The 17,425-nt window shown below is 36.9% G+C and overlaps 3 long non-coding RNA genes across 5 annotated transcripts; 1 reads left to right on the top strand and 2 right to left on the bottom strand.

Annotated features, from left to right (window-relative positions):
- Positions 1-3,224: 3,224 nt before the first annotated feature.
- Positions 3,225-17,296, top strand: LOC139192599 (uncharacterized). 3 transcript variants are annotated; one of them, XR_011576812.1, is made up of 2 exons: positions 3,225-3,658; positions 17,015-17,296. It is a non-coding gene; the product is annotated as an uncharacterized lncRNA (long non-coding RNA). The 3 variants fall into 3 exon arrangements; XR_011576813.1 differs by having other exon boundaries at positions 17,012-17,296; XR_011576811.1 differs by lacking the exon at positions 17,015-17,296 and adding an exon at positions 7,678-7,956.
- LOC139192601 (uncharacterized) lies at positions 3,307-4,341 on the bottom strand. Its single transcript, XR_011576815.1, has 2 exons — positions 3,891-4,341; positions 3,307-3,664 (listed from the first exon to the last, which is right to left on the bottom strand). It is a non-coding gene; the product is annotated as an uncharacterized lncRNA (long non-coding RNA).
- LOC139192600 (uncharacterized) lies at positions 13,765-15,208 on the bottom strand. The gene is made up of 2 exons (XR_011576814.1): positions 14,287-15,208; positions 13,765-14,196 (listed from the first exon to the last, which is right to left on the bottom strand). It is a non-coding gene; the product is annotated as an uncharacterized lncRNA (long non-coding RNA).
- Positions 17,297-17,425: the final 129 nt, after the last annotated feature.

The following is a 17,425-nucleotide window of genomic DNA, read 5'->3' as shown; positions in this document are numbered from 1 at the left end:
TGGGCGTGATAACTCTCGTACTCTGTTTTGACGATTTGTCTACCTTAAACCCTAACTCATCTTCCCATCTCTTTTCATTTGTAGAAAGCAAAAAGAATGAATTTAGAAGATGACGTTTTTATTGAAGATGTAGAAGGTGATGTTTTATGGAAGAAGTAGAATTTGAAGAGGTAGAAGATTAATTTTATGTGTTAATCATTTGAATTTGTCACAACCGTATAATTGAATTTATCGCTATCAAACTTTTCATTTAAATTTGCATAGCTCTGTGGTTTTTCATTTGAATTTGCATACCTCTCTGGCTATGATTTAATATTTAACTTTTGCCTACAATATTATAATTAGTTAGGGTTTTGGTCAATAGTGCAAGTCACTTGGAGCTGCCATGGTCGATTGGTTTATGTCTGTTCATATGCGTATTTTATATATACATGTCTGTGTGCAGGCCCTTTATGTAAACCGATTCCCATTTTTTTTTTAAATGGGGATTAGGTGTGAGGCTCACTCTACACTTCAACGATCTGAACCATCTATTTTGTAAGTCTCGATTCATAGATTATCCTTACAAAAATTCAATTCAATCCGAAATCATTTGCTTATTTAATTATCAAGATAAAATTACATTGTTTCTTATATAACAAGTATTCGTTAATTTCTTTGAACTCAATTAGATGTCTTAAACATTTTTGATTTGCCTAATATTTTGCAAGGATGATTTATGAGGTGAAACTTGAAAAATAAATGGTTCAGATCATTAAAGTTCAATGTAGTGTGGACCCCACAACTAATCCCCATTTTTATAAAATAAAAAAAAATAGGGATCCCTTCCCTTAAAGATTTCCACTATGTGTGTATATATATATTGAGGGTTATTTTAGGAATAATAGTGGGTGGGAAAATAACATTTCAATTTTTTAACTTTTTATGGTGGGTGAGATTATAAAATAGGTGGGGAAATAAGAGAATGAAGTAGGTCTAGCAACTCTCTATATATAAAGTGAGCATCCTAAAATGATGAAACATTTAAAATACCATAAATTGCCCTTTAAGAATTTCAAAAATTACATTTGAACCAAAAGGAGTTAGTATAATTCACCACATTTCAAATTTGAATGAATTTAAAATTTAAAATATAGAAAAAAAAACTCTCACGTTTGTGGGTGGTTTCAAATTTTTGCTTAATTTCTTTCTTTTTTTAATAATTTTTTTAATAAAATATAAATTAATTATTTAAATAAAAAATATATTAAAGGCCAATTGTCTCGGCATGTGCGTGTGGCAACATACTAGTATATATAAATGTAGCACCCTAAAATGGTGAAATATTCAAAATACCATAAATTGCTCCTTAAGAATTTTAAAATTACAATTGAATTAAAAGGAGTTAAAATAATTCAACAAATAACAAAACTCCACGTTAGTGGGTGGCTTATGTTTAACTTCTAATTTATTTTCAAAAATATCTTTAATAATATATATATATATATATATATATATATAGAGAGAGAGAGAGAGAGAGAGAGAGAGAGAGAGAGAAAACTTAAAATTTTTAATTTATTTTGTAAAAAATTATTTTAAAAAAATAAAACTTTAATTTAACATACAAAGACCAATTGTCACATGCCTACGCGTGTGACAAGAGGGTAGTGAATAACAAAACTAGATAAATAATATTTTTGTCAATCCTCATGTATATGTATTCCTCTATATCAATATTGACTGATTTATTATAATTGACATGTCGATATATGGATTTCAAATACAACCTATATATACACGGTTGACAAAAAAACAAATTAATCAGTAAGTATAGCAGGTGTCCCTTCATCCTTTCTATATAATTGAATCAAATCAAGTTGTTCGAAGTCACACCTCCACTGGCTATAACCTATATCTACCAATAAGCGACTTATGATTTATGAACGGAGGACCATTTCATTTTCGTTACATAGTCTCTGTCGTGAGCTGTAGGTCTCGGGTTCGAGACTTGGGAGCAGCCTCTCCATAAATGGGGGTAAGGCTAGCCGACATTTACCTCTCCCAGACCCTGCCTAAAGCGGGAGCCTTGTGCACTGGGTACGACCTTTTTTTTTTTTAGTCTCTGTCGTGCATGGTTCTTTCACACCAGGTCAAATTTTGTCTTGTTATTGGCCATGTGGGTCACTGAAGGAGCAGTCAGGCATGGAGTGTGCCTCAATTCCTCGTCAAGGAGTCACATTTTATGAACAAGTTCTTGTAATTATTTGCAAGCTGCAGGAATCCAAAGCATCCAAATCAACAGTAATCCCAGCGGCCCAGCCGAGTCATGCATGCAGTTTTCTCCTTATTGCGGACTCTTCCAGCCAATCTTTGAGAGTGAGAGTTGCTTGCTTTGTTTTATTCCTTCACTGTTTTTTATAGCGTGGCTAGATCGTACATGTATATTCGCTGTTTTAAATTATAATTTCTCTGACCTTTGAAATTGGACTATTGCATGTTCGCTTGATTGGCATAAGCCATTTGGTCTAGTGATATTCTAAATTTAAATATCATGAACAGCATTCGTTTTTTCTTAGTTAGATGAAATACTAAATTTAAATATTTCTTAGTTAGATGAAATACTAAATTTAAATATCATGAACAACAATTGTTTGAATAACTAAAAACAATGTTGAATGAGTTGACATCGTTTTTCGAGCTATTATAATATGTAATTTCGACATAAGAGAAGCCAATTTCATGGCATGCTTTGAATTCAAACAACGGAATCAAATCAAACTTTGGAGCATTGACTTATGCTTGCATTTGTTTCAGCTTTTTGATAAAATGATATTTTATATTAAAGGGTGAAGAATTTAGGCTAAGTCACCAAATCGATAAGTCATAATAATGTGCAGTGAAACTTGTTATTCTTGAAAATTGAACTAAGACCTAACTTGTAAGTGAAAAAAAAAAAGAAACTACTAGACCATAGTTGTAGTGACATGGTGCAGGTTTAAGGTTGATGGTACCGTCTCCTGAGTTCATCTTGTAAGTCTTTCCCCCTATAAAAAAAAAAAAAAAAGAGTTTAAAAGAAAAAGTTTGGACTAATGAGAATATGTTTGATTAATAATTTAAGACACTCTGGATTGCTGACAAGAGGACACTAGTACATGGGAGCAGGACAAGTAAACCCTGAAGTATATTCATAGGCCCAGACCCACAAAGACCAATACTGGACACACAAACACTGGACCCAGTTCATTTGAGCTCCATTCTTTCCATTTCCTGCACCTCAGGTGGTATGTTGACGACAGTTCCAAACTTGAAAGATGTTTAAACTGTGATGGCAAGATTAAATTTCTTTTATATTCACCCATTTAATTTTCTGTACAAAGTAAAACCAGTGGAATCGAAACATCAAATTTGTTTAATGAGTAGATTCCAGGAGCTTCAAGCAGCAAACTATCTTGAAACCTAAAGCACAAAAGCATGGTTGATGCTGCAGAGATTAAGTACAAAGGTATGGTTGATGCTGCAGAGTTTAAGTTTGAGTTGGATCAGCTTCTTCTGGACCTTGTTCGGATAGGAGATAGCATCATTTTTCTAAATCTTCATCCTTAGACTTACTCTCAATGGCAGCACGCATGTCTTTGTCTCCAACGGGAACAAACTCAGCAGTTGCAGGATCTTGAAAAGGTGAGTCTTTCGTAGGCACATGATATCAATGTCAACCAAAATAATGGTCATTTTTAGCTGCAACAATCTTAACAATTTGCATAGCACCAACACAAATCCATTTCACCCATAGTTCAAATTTATAATTCAGATAATCCTAACTGAAACAATACTTCGTTAATTAACAATAACTCTAAACCGGATAATAATCATGAAAAAAAATTCATAAAACATAGCTCTATAAAATTCAAACCTGCGTTGCTGAAGTATGAATCCAAAGACTTGTTCCAAATGGTTAATAGGTCGAATAGTTAATAGGTTTTGGTGCAAAACTTATAAATTATCACATATACTCAATTTTTTTATTTTTTTATTTTTATTTTTTAACATTCACACTCAATTTCAACATAATAAATAAACCTTATACTTATTTGAGACTTCTGAGAAGCCTATTCATTTGTACGGCGCTGCTTTTGGTATGTCCCCATTGATGAAAATCATCGTGGAAACGTTGTTGTCCAGAACAATTTTTCCCAAGTGTTTAAAGATGAAAAATCATATTAGAATTTTTGCAATAGAACATGAATACTGGGAACTAGTAAAGACAGACTGAAGCCTAAAGTGACAACGTCAAATTGACTGCTTCGTCGAAGTAGCTCGCCTAGCCGCCCGTCCTATGGCAAAGTCTTACAAATTACCTCGAGCAGGCAAGGTTCTTGAAGCATCAAAGCCAAGACTAAAGCCAAAAGTGAGGATGTGGGATCAATTGCTTTGTCGAAGCAGCTCGCCCAGCCACTCGTCTTACGACAAAGTTTTGCAAATCGCCCCAAGCAGGCAAGGCTCTCGAAGCCCCCAAGCCAAAACTAAAACCTAAAGTGGTTGTATGGGATCGATTGCTTCATCGAAGCAACTCGCCCAGCCACTCCTCTTATGGTAAAGATTTGCAAAAACATAGTGAAATTGCAAGAACTAAGTAAAGCAAAGAAAGCAGTTTATTAAAGTTCTAGCAAATTGATAAACTAGCTCAAATGCCAACAAAGTTCAAGCAAAGCATAACAAAAGGAAAGAAACAAGAAAATTCCTAAGTCTGAGCAAGAAGACTACTCATTGACAGCCTACATGATCACTGGATCCTCAATTGTCATGCCTTTAACAACCACACCACTCTCAGTAGCCAAAGCTTCCATCATTTCATCCTCAGCTGCCTCTACCTGAACAGTTTCACCCTCAATTGCTCCACCAAAGGTAGCCTTAATGAGAAGTTAGGCAGATCCACTGGAAAATGGAGTAAGTCCCGAAGTCTTTCTAGGAAAATTCATAATTCGACAGTCTACCCTAGAAATAGTCTACATAGCCAAGCTTGTAAAAATCAGCCTGATAAGAAGCAAGTCCAACTTCATGACCGACCCTCTCATTCTTCAGCTACTCATTCTCTTTAACAAGACCAATGTGAGAATCCTACAACTTATCCAATTCATGCTTCAGGTTCTCGCTAGCAGACAACGTACCTTGCAGTTCCAATTCCTTGGACTCAAGCTTACTGGCAACATCCTTGAGACAAGACACTTCATTATTGTGGAGCCAAAAATAATCGAGAAAAATATAGAGGCGACAAGTGGATTCTAGGGTAAAAAGGACAAAATTACCCTCGAGGAATACCGGAACTCCTACGCGCGAGCAGTGAACAATCATAACTCAATCAAGGTCAAAAGTGCTCAAAATAGGTAATTATTCAAAACCTATTTCATCCATCCTCATCAAATCTTCTTCACAAGGTAACCCCCAAATCATTCCTTTCAAATTATATTAATTAGCTAATTAATTGATTTATTACTCAATTAATTTATTAATTAGCTAATAAATTGTGAATCACACCCAAAAAACCACCCAAGTGACTGGTCCCCATCTCTCCCAAAGGGGCCCGACCACACCCCTATAAACATCACCCCATTTTATCCAAAAACCCAAGTTGAATCCTTTTGCTAAATTCTCTAAATTCTCCAAACACTTTTCCCTCAAAATTCTAACTTTGGCATCGGAGGTTCTTCGGCCAAAGCCCCCTCCCAACCAAATCCATCGTGGGCGCGTGAGGCTTTTAGCCTTGACCTAAGATGTTATTTGTTTTGTAGGTGGAATTTTGTCCAAGAACAAGAAGGAAGAAATTTGCATCCACAATTATGCGTAAAGATAAATTCTCGTCCTTGGCATAACAAGTAGATCAAAGCTCTTAGTCGACACACTCAAAGTCCTGAACCATTGGTGAAAACCAATTAACTTCCTTTTCTGCAGCTTCCAACATCGCCCCAATCGCACTAAGCTTAGCTTTCAAATTGCCAACTTCCTGGTGAATGGTTTCCAACTGCACAAAAGTAGAGGTAGAGACATCAGACCCCTTCAAAACAACAAGTTCAGATTTGAATTTTTCAATCTTTTTCGCAATCGAGCTAAGCTGAGTCGTCAACACTGCCTTGATCTCCTTAGCAGCATCCTGATCAACTTGCTTGGACTCAATTGCCAAGATCAAAGTATTCTGCATAGTAATAAGCAGGGAAGACATTCTTAAATAAACAAGACGCTCCGTAAAAGAGTCTGAGCAAAATACCTTCACGACACTATTAACAAACTTGGCGTATGCATTAACGTCCTCAAACAAGTCAACTTTCAGCAGGGCATAAATATCAGGAAATTCCTTAGAAACAAATTCGGTGGACTTCTCATAACTGTCCACACGAGTAGACTTCTCATTCTCAACAGACGAATCAGTCGCATAAGCAGGATGAACAAGCCCTAGTGCCACATGCAGAATTCACATTCCCACTCTTCATAGCGGTGAGCTTCTCAGAAGCCAAACTAGACTTGGCTCCAGACGGATGCTTCGATACAAACCTAGCCACTGGGGGCACCATAGAACCCTTACGCCGAGGAATCTTCTCAGCAATGGTTGTGGCCACCTTCGGAGCAGCAGGTTTTGCAAGGTTAAACTCATTAGTGTTTTTCTCCCCTTTGGGAGAAGTCAGATCAATGGTAAGTTTTTTAGCAGCAAATGGGCCCTCACAAGCAGCAGAAAAAGTCTTTGGCTTTTTTTCAACCAACGACTCTCAAGGAGGTGACGAAGATCTCTTCTTTACACTTTCATTGCCAGCAGGTTCCACGGCGGCGATCGGATGTGCAAGCACTTCCTCCTTGATTAGCTTAATCTCTTCCCTCAGAGGTAGTCCACCTTTCTCCAGATGAAGAAGATTGAACATCCAGCACCACTCACAGTACTCAACAGGAATGCCCAAAGCAATGTGCACTTTCTTCATATCCGACGAAATTCTTGGAGTTGAGCCAAATTTTGAATCTACACAAAGTAAGAATGATGATTAATAAATTAAAGTCAAGGGCAGCTCAACAAAAATTCCAAGTAGACCAAGAATGAAGCAATTTACTTACCATTGATAATTTCAATCAGAACGCGTAGTTCAGGCGGGGAGTCGAACTCTCACTCCTCGCTAACCTCTAAGGTATCTCTCACCTACTCATGATCACCCTTGCAGGAATGTTGTGTTCCTTTCAAGTTCAAATATAAGGATAGTATAATGGGTATAATGGCATAAGTAAGGGTGTTGAACCACATGGACTGATTAGAACTCTACAAATTACTAGCTTTATGAGAACCCTAACTAAACAATGAAAATGAAAGCTGGATTTAGATTTTTCAATTGAAAACTTAAATAACTTAAAAAATGCAAGAAAGATAAAGATAAATGATAGGTTGATTCATAAATAATGGGAATGGAACTAGGTATACCAATTTCACCATTACAAGTCAATTCCATGAAAATTAAGTCAAAAACGCTTTCAACTCTCCAATTTGAATACTTTAACTGAATAACATAGAATAGTTTTGCAAGGCTACATCAAAATCCCCAACTATGAACTTAATTACACAACATGATTACAAAATATATAAATATCAAGAACAACATGAGTGAAATTAAAGTTCATAGAAGAAACCCCTTTGAAGCAATTCTGATGTGGAAATCCTTCAAGAACAGCGCGACTGCGTGGTTTCTTCGATGGCAGCGAATGGTGAAGGGAAATAGGGTTTTGTTTCTGGAAGAAAGGCCAGAGAAAGAAAAGAGAGAGAGCTCTGGGTGAACCCAAGGGGAAGCTTGTGCAAAAGTGGCTGAAACTCTCTGTTTTATAAGATTAAAAGAGGCTATTACAAATTGCCAATACATCCCAGTAATTGGGCATTTAATTCCTACGTTTTTTTGCTGTTATTGGTCTTATAAAGAGCCTTATTCATCACCATATTCAGTTTCCACTTTTAATTCTTTGTCTACATCAGCATCCTTATTCAATTCTCCACTTTTAGCACCATTTTACCTTATATGTCCTCAATTGAGCTCCAAAATACGATTAGATGTACACTAACACAAAAGAGGGTAAAATGCAACTAGTTTAACTCAAAAATATCACAAAGGGACTAGGAATGGATAGTATAAATGTATGAAATATATGAGTTATCATCAGCTCCAAAAATGACATGTTTTCACTTCTTTTGCCTTTAAATTAATCCTAAATTACATGTAACTACAACTGACACAAAATAAGGTAAAATGCAACTAGTTTAACTAAAAAACATCACAAAAGAGGCTAGAAATGGATGGTTTAAATGCATGAAATATATAAGTTATCAAGGAAGCATCAAACAACCTGTAGTGAGACCTCAATTGCCCCCACACTTTCCTTGTGGCCAATCTCGAAGAAGTACCATAACTCATTAATGGTCAAGCCTAGATCAAAGAACTTGTTTAAGTTCGAGAACTCCACCATTACGCGAACTGCATTCGGGAAACATTGAGTAGGCCCACACTTCATGGAGCATATCACCTCTTAGAAAAGCGTGGCATGGGAAAAGTGAATCCCCACACAAAGTAGTACGGATGGAATCCGATAGCTCTATTCCAAGCCTTGGCAACTTCACTACATAATTTATGGCTATTATCATCCTTCTCCCACTTGAGGCGAACCCCTTATCGAATTGCATATTTGTACCTCTCAATGAAATCCCAAAAAAACTCATCAAAATTGATCTTGACATGAGCAGCCTTGCAGTAACCTACTTTGCCGAAGGAACCACCTTGACGATACAAGGGCATAGGATATTCGTCACTCGTGCTACTGAAGGAAGACATCTAAAAAATCTAAAGTACAAAAATAAATATTTACAAGGCAGCTCGAGAAAAAGAAGACAAAAAGAATATATATGCAGAATCGCAGCATCCGCACGCTAAGCCTTAACCAATTCCTAGCAGCCTAAAAGGTTGGCTCCTCTTCCATCGTGGGCCAAACAGTAGAAGCCCAACAACACGCTAGGCTCCATGGCATGATCCATTTTTTCTCTCTCTCATGCTTAGCTAGGCCCAAAGTTCTCTCGGCCTGGTTTGTTAAAGGGGAGTGAGTGCCCATCGCTTATCTCCCTCTCTTTCACCTCCAGCAGGCCCAAGCCCAGTTCAGCGCCCCCGTGCCTTCGACCCATAAGCTAAGTTGTCACCTGGCCCATGCTAACGCACGCTGAGCCTTAGCTCATGCCGCCAGCATCTCAGAGAAACTAACTTAGGCATTGAAGATCCATTAGCCTAACCCCCCATTCCCTCCAAAACTCACCTCTTGGGCGCGTGAGGTTTAGGTCTTTGATCAAAGGTGTTGATTGTTTTGTATGTACATTTTTGTCAAGATTGAAGACAGCAGAAGTTCGCTACCACACACGTGTCATTTAATGAGTATGGAAGATAAATTCGCGAAGGTAAGAGGTATAGGCAGATCCATCATTGACACGGTTGGTCCCAGAAGTCTGAAGAAATATGTGTGAGGATTTTTTAGGATCACCCAACGACCTTGGCAGGTGGTGGAAGAAAGAAGACCACCATGACTGTGCATGTTGTTTGTACCATACTTGACCAATCCCGAAACTACTGAGCATCGGTCAACGCTATACCGTCAATGACCCAGAAAAGTTTCCCTCCAACCAGTAGGCTAATCACAGCGCGACATGTGTCGAAATCAGAAGCCAATCATAGCGCAACACGTGTTAACATCAAAAGCCAATCACAACACGACACGTGTCAATGTCAGAATGAAACTAGAAACTCTCTTCTATAAATAGAGATCATTCTCTCACAATATTTCCTAATGTCATTTGTACTAAATCCTTCACTTATACTCACTAAAGGAGAGCTTGAACCTATGTACTTGTGTAAATCCTTCACAATTAATGAGAACTCCTCTACCCCGTGGACGTAGCCAATCTGGGTGAACCACGTACATCTGGTGTTTCCTTGTCCCTATCCATTTACTTACTTATCCACACTAGTGACCGGAGCAATCTAGCGAAAGTCACAAACTTAACACTTTCTGTTGTACCAAAGTCCTCGCTGATTTTGTGCATCAACATTTGGCACCGTCTGTGGGAATGACACTTATTCCCACTTTCTTCAGCTTTGTCAAGCTGGTTTCCACCGTTCGTACACTCTCTTTTAACCAGGCATTCCTCTCCAACATAGGGAGCGAAGGAAGCCACAACACACAGAATGACACCCCTCTTGCACCTAGTGCGAAACAACGAAAGAAGGAAGGAAATAGGGTTACTCTTTAAGCTAAAGTCGATGAGCTAGAAGCTCAAAACAACAAGATAACAATGAAGAATGAGGTCCTCTGATAGGGATTTTTACTACTTATGTGAACGGGCTTAAATCTCCTATTTTACTTGCAAGAATCACAAGGTTATTGTAGTATAAACGGATTTTGCAAGGTCATCTCCACAAGGATTATTAAATAATTCGAACTAATCAGATTCCATTTAATTATTGTAAAGTAGAAATTGAAGTGATTGATTTTATAACCTAATTAAAATAAAAACGAATTTAATGAATTAAAATAAACAATCTGCAATATTAGGACTAGAGAGAAGAAAACAGTTTTGAGAAAATCAAATTAAGAAAGCACTAGGGTTCCACCATCACCTAGCAATCCTATGAATTTTTACAAATTACTTATGATCTACACATGCCACTTTGAAGGTTAGATTTTCCTAATTCATATTCTACTTGGAACCTCCAACATAGAACGTATATCTAACATGCAACCCGTCCGGACGTTCGGATCAAATCTAAACATGAAAGACTCATTATGCTTTATGAAAATCCTTTGAAAAACCATGCAATCCTTAAGACGTGATATTCATCCTAAGAGAAATTACAATTATTAATCACAAGAAGCCAGCGTCAATTTCAGGGAACCTTCCGACCAAAATTGCATCAAATTACTTTTCTAAAGATCCTAATGGTGATTAGGCATTACGACAATTAGATAGTTTTTATCCCGGTGATTAACAATTCAAAGTACGCATGCAATCAATCATAAGCAATTAAACAAAAATCACATATTCATGCTAAGGCTTAAGGCTTCGCCCTAGCAAAAGAAATTAGTTCCGCATATTCATAATTGAAATCATAGAAAATATCTTCAAGAAAAGGATTGAAAACACCTTCAAGTAAAAAGTCTTCAAAACCCTAACAGTTCTCTGTCTCCCAAAATTGCATAAAAGAAAACGTCCCCTAAAACTGTAGACGGCCAAGCAATATATTTGCTAAGCCTCCACACAAACCCTAGCCAACTAAAATTAATAAAAACCCTGAATAAAAATAGTAAAATTCGTCTAAAATCTGAACAGCCACGTTTTGGCCCATAAGCTACTCCAAAACTGGCCCAATATAGCTGGATTTAATGTTTGGAATATTCTGAACACTTTTCCAAAAGGCCACGAACCCATCCGAGGTCATCTTAGGCTCAAAAAACGTCATTTAAGCCCAAAAACGTCATTTTCCAGCACTGCGCACTGCTTCTTTATTTCATCGCCAGAAAATAACCGCTTGGTGGAAAAATCCCAAATTTTGATACGATCAAGCTAAGTGACTCACAAACATCCTCCAACTGGAATTACTCCAAAATTCGTCCATTTGGTCATGTTTTGCTCCAAAGGAAGTCAGAAGTCCTATATTGAAAATACAATTCAAAATATCAAAATTCTTCCAATATATTAACCAAAATATACTAAGATTAGGGTAAAATATATAATATAAAATCTACTCATCAAATACCCCCAAACTTAGCTTTTTGCTTGTCCTCAAGCAAAATAAGACTCAAACAAAAATAAAAACTTAACAAACTAACTAGCTAAAATTAACTGACAAAAATTTTCACCTTCAAAATTGCAATCCATAGCAAATTTAAAAAACTAGAACATTTTTTTCAAAAGTTCCAACTAATCCCACCACATAGTCTAAGCCATTTAGAATCAATTAGAAAAGAATTCACAAACTTCCTTTGTTGTAAAGTGAACCAACATAATTAAGGAGACTCGACTAAAACCCTTACCTCTCGTCCTTATTTATTTCACACATAGTAACTTTAAATATAACTCTCTTTCTTTTTCTTTTTTTTTCTTTTTCACTTTTTCTTTTCATATATAACCTTTTTTTTTTCAGTAACAGTAGTGGTCGTGCAATGTTGGTTCACTTAAGCTTTCGATCCAACCCATGTAGCGAGCTTTAGGTCAATAACTCCCAAACCACTCGGGCTTTAGGGCACTAGGTGTAGAACACCCTTAAGGACTTATTAACCCGAGCTGAAAAGGCTACGAAACCAACTAACCACCCTGCCCCATGCCAAAACTCTACCGTTTGACGCGAGAATCACTGCTGATTAGGCAGGACTGGCCCGGTTACTAGGCAAAACCTCGGGTGAGACAATTATTACTTTATTCACAATAATAACTGACTTTACTTAAAACAAAAATTAAAAATTAAAAATAACTTAGACTAAAAGCAAGTGTTTCAATCTCACTCCCCACAAACCATGTTGGTGTGATGTGCAAAGTTCAAAGTATAATTCATGAATTAGTATCTAAGCAACGATAAATAGAAAAGACTCTACTATGGGATTAATCTTCACCATGTCCATTTGTTCTAACGTTTAAAATAATCTATTGATATTAACTTAACAAGAATGAAAACTTTTAACCGACATAAAAATTAAAAACCTAAAATGTTATTTTCCCACCCCAAACTTATTTCACACTTTGTCCTCAAGGTGTGGAAAATAAAAGAAAAATGACAAAAATGAAATAAACTTAAACTAACATATAAGAATTATAAAAGGGAAAATGAGGAACAAAACCAAAGAAAAAGAAAAAGACTACCTGGGCGTTGAAAAGGAAGTGCTGGTTGATAAATGAGTGGCCAAATAAAGGCCACGCATAGCCCATGCAGTGAGAACCTGCCAACAACCAAGGCCATGTGCACGGCACATGTGCACCAACTCCTAGCACCAACTTGTGAAAAGCATTGGATTCTCTTCTTTGAAAGGCATGCAGCTGGCATGCAAGTGGAAAGTGGCGTGCAATTCAGTAGGGGTGGGCGCGGTGCGGTTTGGTGCGGTTTCGAGTGAAACCACAACCGAAACCAAAACATTTTGCGGTGCGGTGCGGTGCGATTTTGAAGCCAAAACCGAAATGAAACCAAACCGTTTGGTTCGGTGCGGTGCGGTTTCAAACGGTTTCGGTTTGGTTTTTGAGAAAAAAAATGTACAATTTAAAATATACACCTATTTATGCAATAAAATTGCAGCAAAACTGCATAAAAAACAGCACCAAAACAGCACCAAAAACTGCACAAAACTGCACAAAATTGCACCAAAAAATAATGCACCAAAACTGCATAAAAAAACAGCACCAAAACAATACCAAAAACAACACCAAAACAGCACCAAACAGCAGCAAAACTGCACCCAAAACTGCATAAAACTGCACCAAAACTGCACCAAAAAAATGCAGCAAAACTGCACCCAAAACTGCACAAAACTGCACCAAAAAATAATGCAGCAAAACTGCATAAAAAAACAGCACCAAAACAGCACCAAAAACAGCACCAAAACGGCACCAAAACAGCACCAAAAACTGCACCAAAAAACTGCACAAAACAGAACAAAAAATCTGCACCAAAAGTGCAGCTAACTTGTACCAAACTTGTACCAAAACTGCAACAAATGACAACTACTAAAATTGAGACAACATCCAATGCATCAAAGGGTTTAAACTTTAAATCCTTATGCATCACATCTACTAAAATTGAACTTGATCACCAATCACAATACTTTACAACCCAATTGAAAGGTTAAGTTTGCCATAATACAACTAAAGTTCAAACTTCAAAGTTTCAAACAAAGTTCAATGTTAAAATGCCTTATGGCATTAGTACAACAAAAAAAATAAATGGTTCATGGAATTAGTACTTTGCATTGTGCAAGTTTTCAAACCTTTGCCTTTCTTTTTCCTTTTGGACACTTATTCTTTGAAGGTTGAGGAGGCCTTTGAGCTTGTGAAGACCTTGCATCTTGTAAACGCATAAGGGGAGGCTCTTGCGAATTAGAACCTTGAGATTGCTTTGGAGCTTGTTGTGCTTGTTGATCAAGAGTAAGAGAGGCTATGCTTGAAGTCGATTTGGCCAACTCTACATAATACAAAACATAAAAAATATAATTGATGTTTGGTTGAAAAAAGAAAACGAAGAAAGTTCTTTTACTTCAAATGATATACTTACCCGATTCAATACTTTCATAGAACTCAATGTGGTCAATTGAAGGTGCATCATCCTCCAAAGTAATAATATTGTCACCCCTCAACCAATTTTGCATGCATATCAAGGCCTTCACCGATTTAGGAGTTAAAGAACTCCTAAAATCCGAAATTACTCGACCACCGGTGCTAAAAGCACTCTCCGATGCCACGGTCGAAACTTGAATTGCAAGAATATCTTTTGCAATTGCGGCCAAGATAGGATACTTGTTACCATTCACCTTCCACCATAGGAGAATGTTAAAATACTTTGTGGACTCCTCTTTTGTAATTTGTACCAAAGGATCCAACAAATAAGAATCCACCTCATCTCCCACCACTTTCTCATCACTATCTTCAACAAAATGCATCCATTCGTCAATTAGATTATCTTCCATCATGGCCACATTAGATGAGGTAGAAGAAGGTTGTGATTGTAAATTTTCTGATTTCTTCATATATTTTCCACCTTCAACATTGGGAGCATATTCATCATAAAGGGCACGCAATATATTTTTTATTTCTTCAATTTTCAATTATGCCTCAATTTCGGAAAGTTTCTTTCTAAGGAGTTGTATGACATGCCTCAACTTGAACCTCGGATCTAAAACAAGTCCAATCACAATAAGAGGGTTCAATTCATGGTATGAGTCAAAATATTTTTCATATTTTGATCTCATATCGGATGCCATTGCCTTCAATAATTGCTCCAACTGTAAACCCACTTGCATGTTGGCTCGGGATTCCAAGTTATTGATGGCGGTCTCCACTTTTATGACATCATGGAGGCCGGTATGAACCATGGGATGTGTAGAAGCACTCACCCTCAAGGTCACTTCATAAAACACCCGTAAAAACTTAACAAAAACTTCCGCCTTGAACCAATCTTCTTCCGTTGGTGGTCCAACCCTTTTCCTCCCCTTGGTTTGGCAAACAATAATCACACCATCTTCATCTTTTTCATCCTCAACTTCCTTAAAGTAAGCCAAGAAGGGACTTGCTTCATCCTCCGCCATTGTAGCAAATGCCTTCTTAAATTTCAAGGCTACATCCAACATAACAAATGTAGAATTCCACTGAGTAGGGCAATCAAGGCAAACCGTTGCTTTGCACGTCAATTTCACCATTTTCACGGCTTGCCTAAAAAGCTCCAATCTTTGTGGAGAGCTCCTCACGAACCTCACACAATTTCTTATAGCTAATAGACCATTATTTAGCCTCTTCATCCCATGACTCACAATTATGTTGGTTATGTGAGCGATGCATCTCACATGTAAATACTTGCCACATAGAATAGCTTGTGAATTTTCCCACCTATTCATTTTTGTCATAAGTTGATCCAACGCAACTTTATTTGCGGAAGCATTGTCCACTGTGATTGTCATAACTTTGTCTATCCCCCATTCCAACAAGCAACTTTCAATTAACTTTGCAATTGTGGTTCCATAGTGGTTAGGAATAACACAAAAGTTTATGATCCTCTTATGCATATTCCATTCATGATCAATGAAATGTGCAGTAAGAACCATATAATTGGTGTTTTGTGTGCTTGTCCAAGTGTCGGTAGTGAGACAAATTCTATGGGCACTTAAGGTTTTCTTCAAATGAGCCTTCGATTCATCACACATATTGAGAAAAGTTCTCACAAGAGTTCTTCTAGAAGGCACTTTAAACAATGGAATACCAACAGCACAAAAAAGCCGAAATCCCATCTTATCAACTGTACTAAATGGCATCTCATCTATGACTACCATCTTGACACATGCTTCTAACACATTCTCTTGTGAAAATCCAACAGCAACCAAATTGTTACCTTTACTTTTATCCCCAACCAAAACTTTTTGCTTTTTACTCCTATTCCCTTGGTAAAATTTACAATATCTTTCAATGTGGTGTCTCATGCTTGTGGTGCCATTAACTCTCGGTTCAGCTGCATAGTCACCTACACTGCTCTGTTTTAGGCAATAATTACATTTAGCTCTCCTAAGTTTTACTTCGGCCAAATATTTCTCCCCCTTTTCTTTGATTTTTGATTGTTTTCTTGTCACATAATATGTTGTAAAGTGATCCCAAACCCAGCTACATTTTCTTGAATCAGAGTTACTTACTTTTTCATCTTTGCCCTCAGATTCTTTGCCGTCATTTTCAGGGTCACCTTCAACGTCTACTTCATTTTCCGAGTCAATTTCTATTGCCTCGTCCTCCGGCTTCTCAAGGGAGTCCCCAGTAGAAGAGTAACCAATCCCACTATGCTTGCTGGATTCTTCATATCTTGACTGAAATAAAATATGAAATGCTCATTATCTTACATAAATGGAATGCACAAAATCTACAACACACAACACAAGTATTTAGGGTCTAAGGCTTATATTTTTGGCTTTTGGCCTACCACTGGACATGGTCTTAAAGCCACTGTCATAATGTCATTCACATGACTACATCCACACCAAATTATACATCCACACTTGATTTCTGTGCATGATTTCTGTACATAATGTCTTAAAGCCACATAGTTTGTTTTTTAGAAGAAATTAAAGCCACATAGTGCATTTCTATTAAGGTGCGAAAATGAGATAATGTCTTAAAGCCACACACTGCATAATTTTCTATTAAGGTACGATCTGACAAGACAGATTATGTAAATAATTCAAGAAACAATAGGATGTAAATAATTCTTATCTCTTTGTTGTTTTTCTTGGAAAAAAATTCAGCAGAGACGTAGAGATCTTTGATCTTCTTCAACAAAGGTGGATTAATTTTATAACAGACACAGAATTGTGTCGTGGCGATAAAGGCAGTGTATTTCTGCAAGAGGACATAAAGAACTGCAATGGCTCCAACACTTTCCGCTAATCATATAAACAATTTCACCAAAACCATATATGCCCCATTTATAATATGTAACATATAAATGCAGTGCCTTTGAAGCACATTCTGTTTGTTTTTTTTTCCCAGCATGTACACAATGTCCAATTTCAAATCTTTTTTTTGCACTCTGTTTTCTTGTATTTTAATGTTATGTTTACTTAATTGAAATGAAATAAGTCAATGATTCGAACAAGGAAAATAATGAATGGGAATGAGATCAACTACCCTAGTTAATCTAATTCCTAGTTAATGTCGAA

Source organism: Malus domestica, chromosome 15 (genome assembly GCF_042453785.1).
Source record: "Malus domestica chromosome 15, GDT2T_hap1".
NCBI lineage: Eukaryota > Viridiplantae > Streptophyta > Magnoliopsida > Rosales > Rosaceae > Malus > Malus domestica.
Note: the sequence above shows the minus strand (reverse complement) of the source record. Positions and strands in the feature narration are given on the sequence as shown.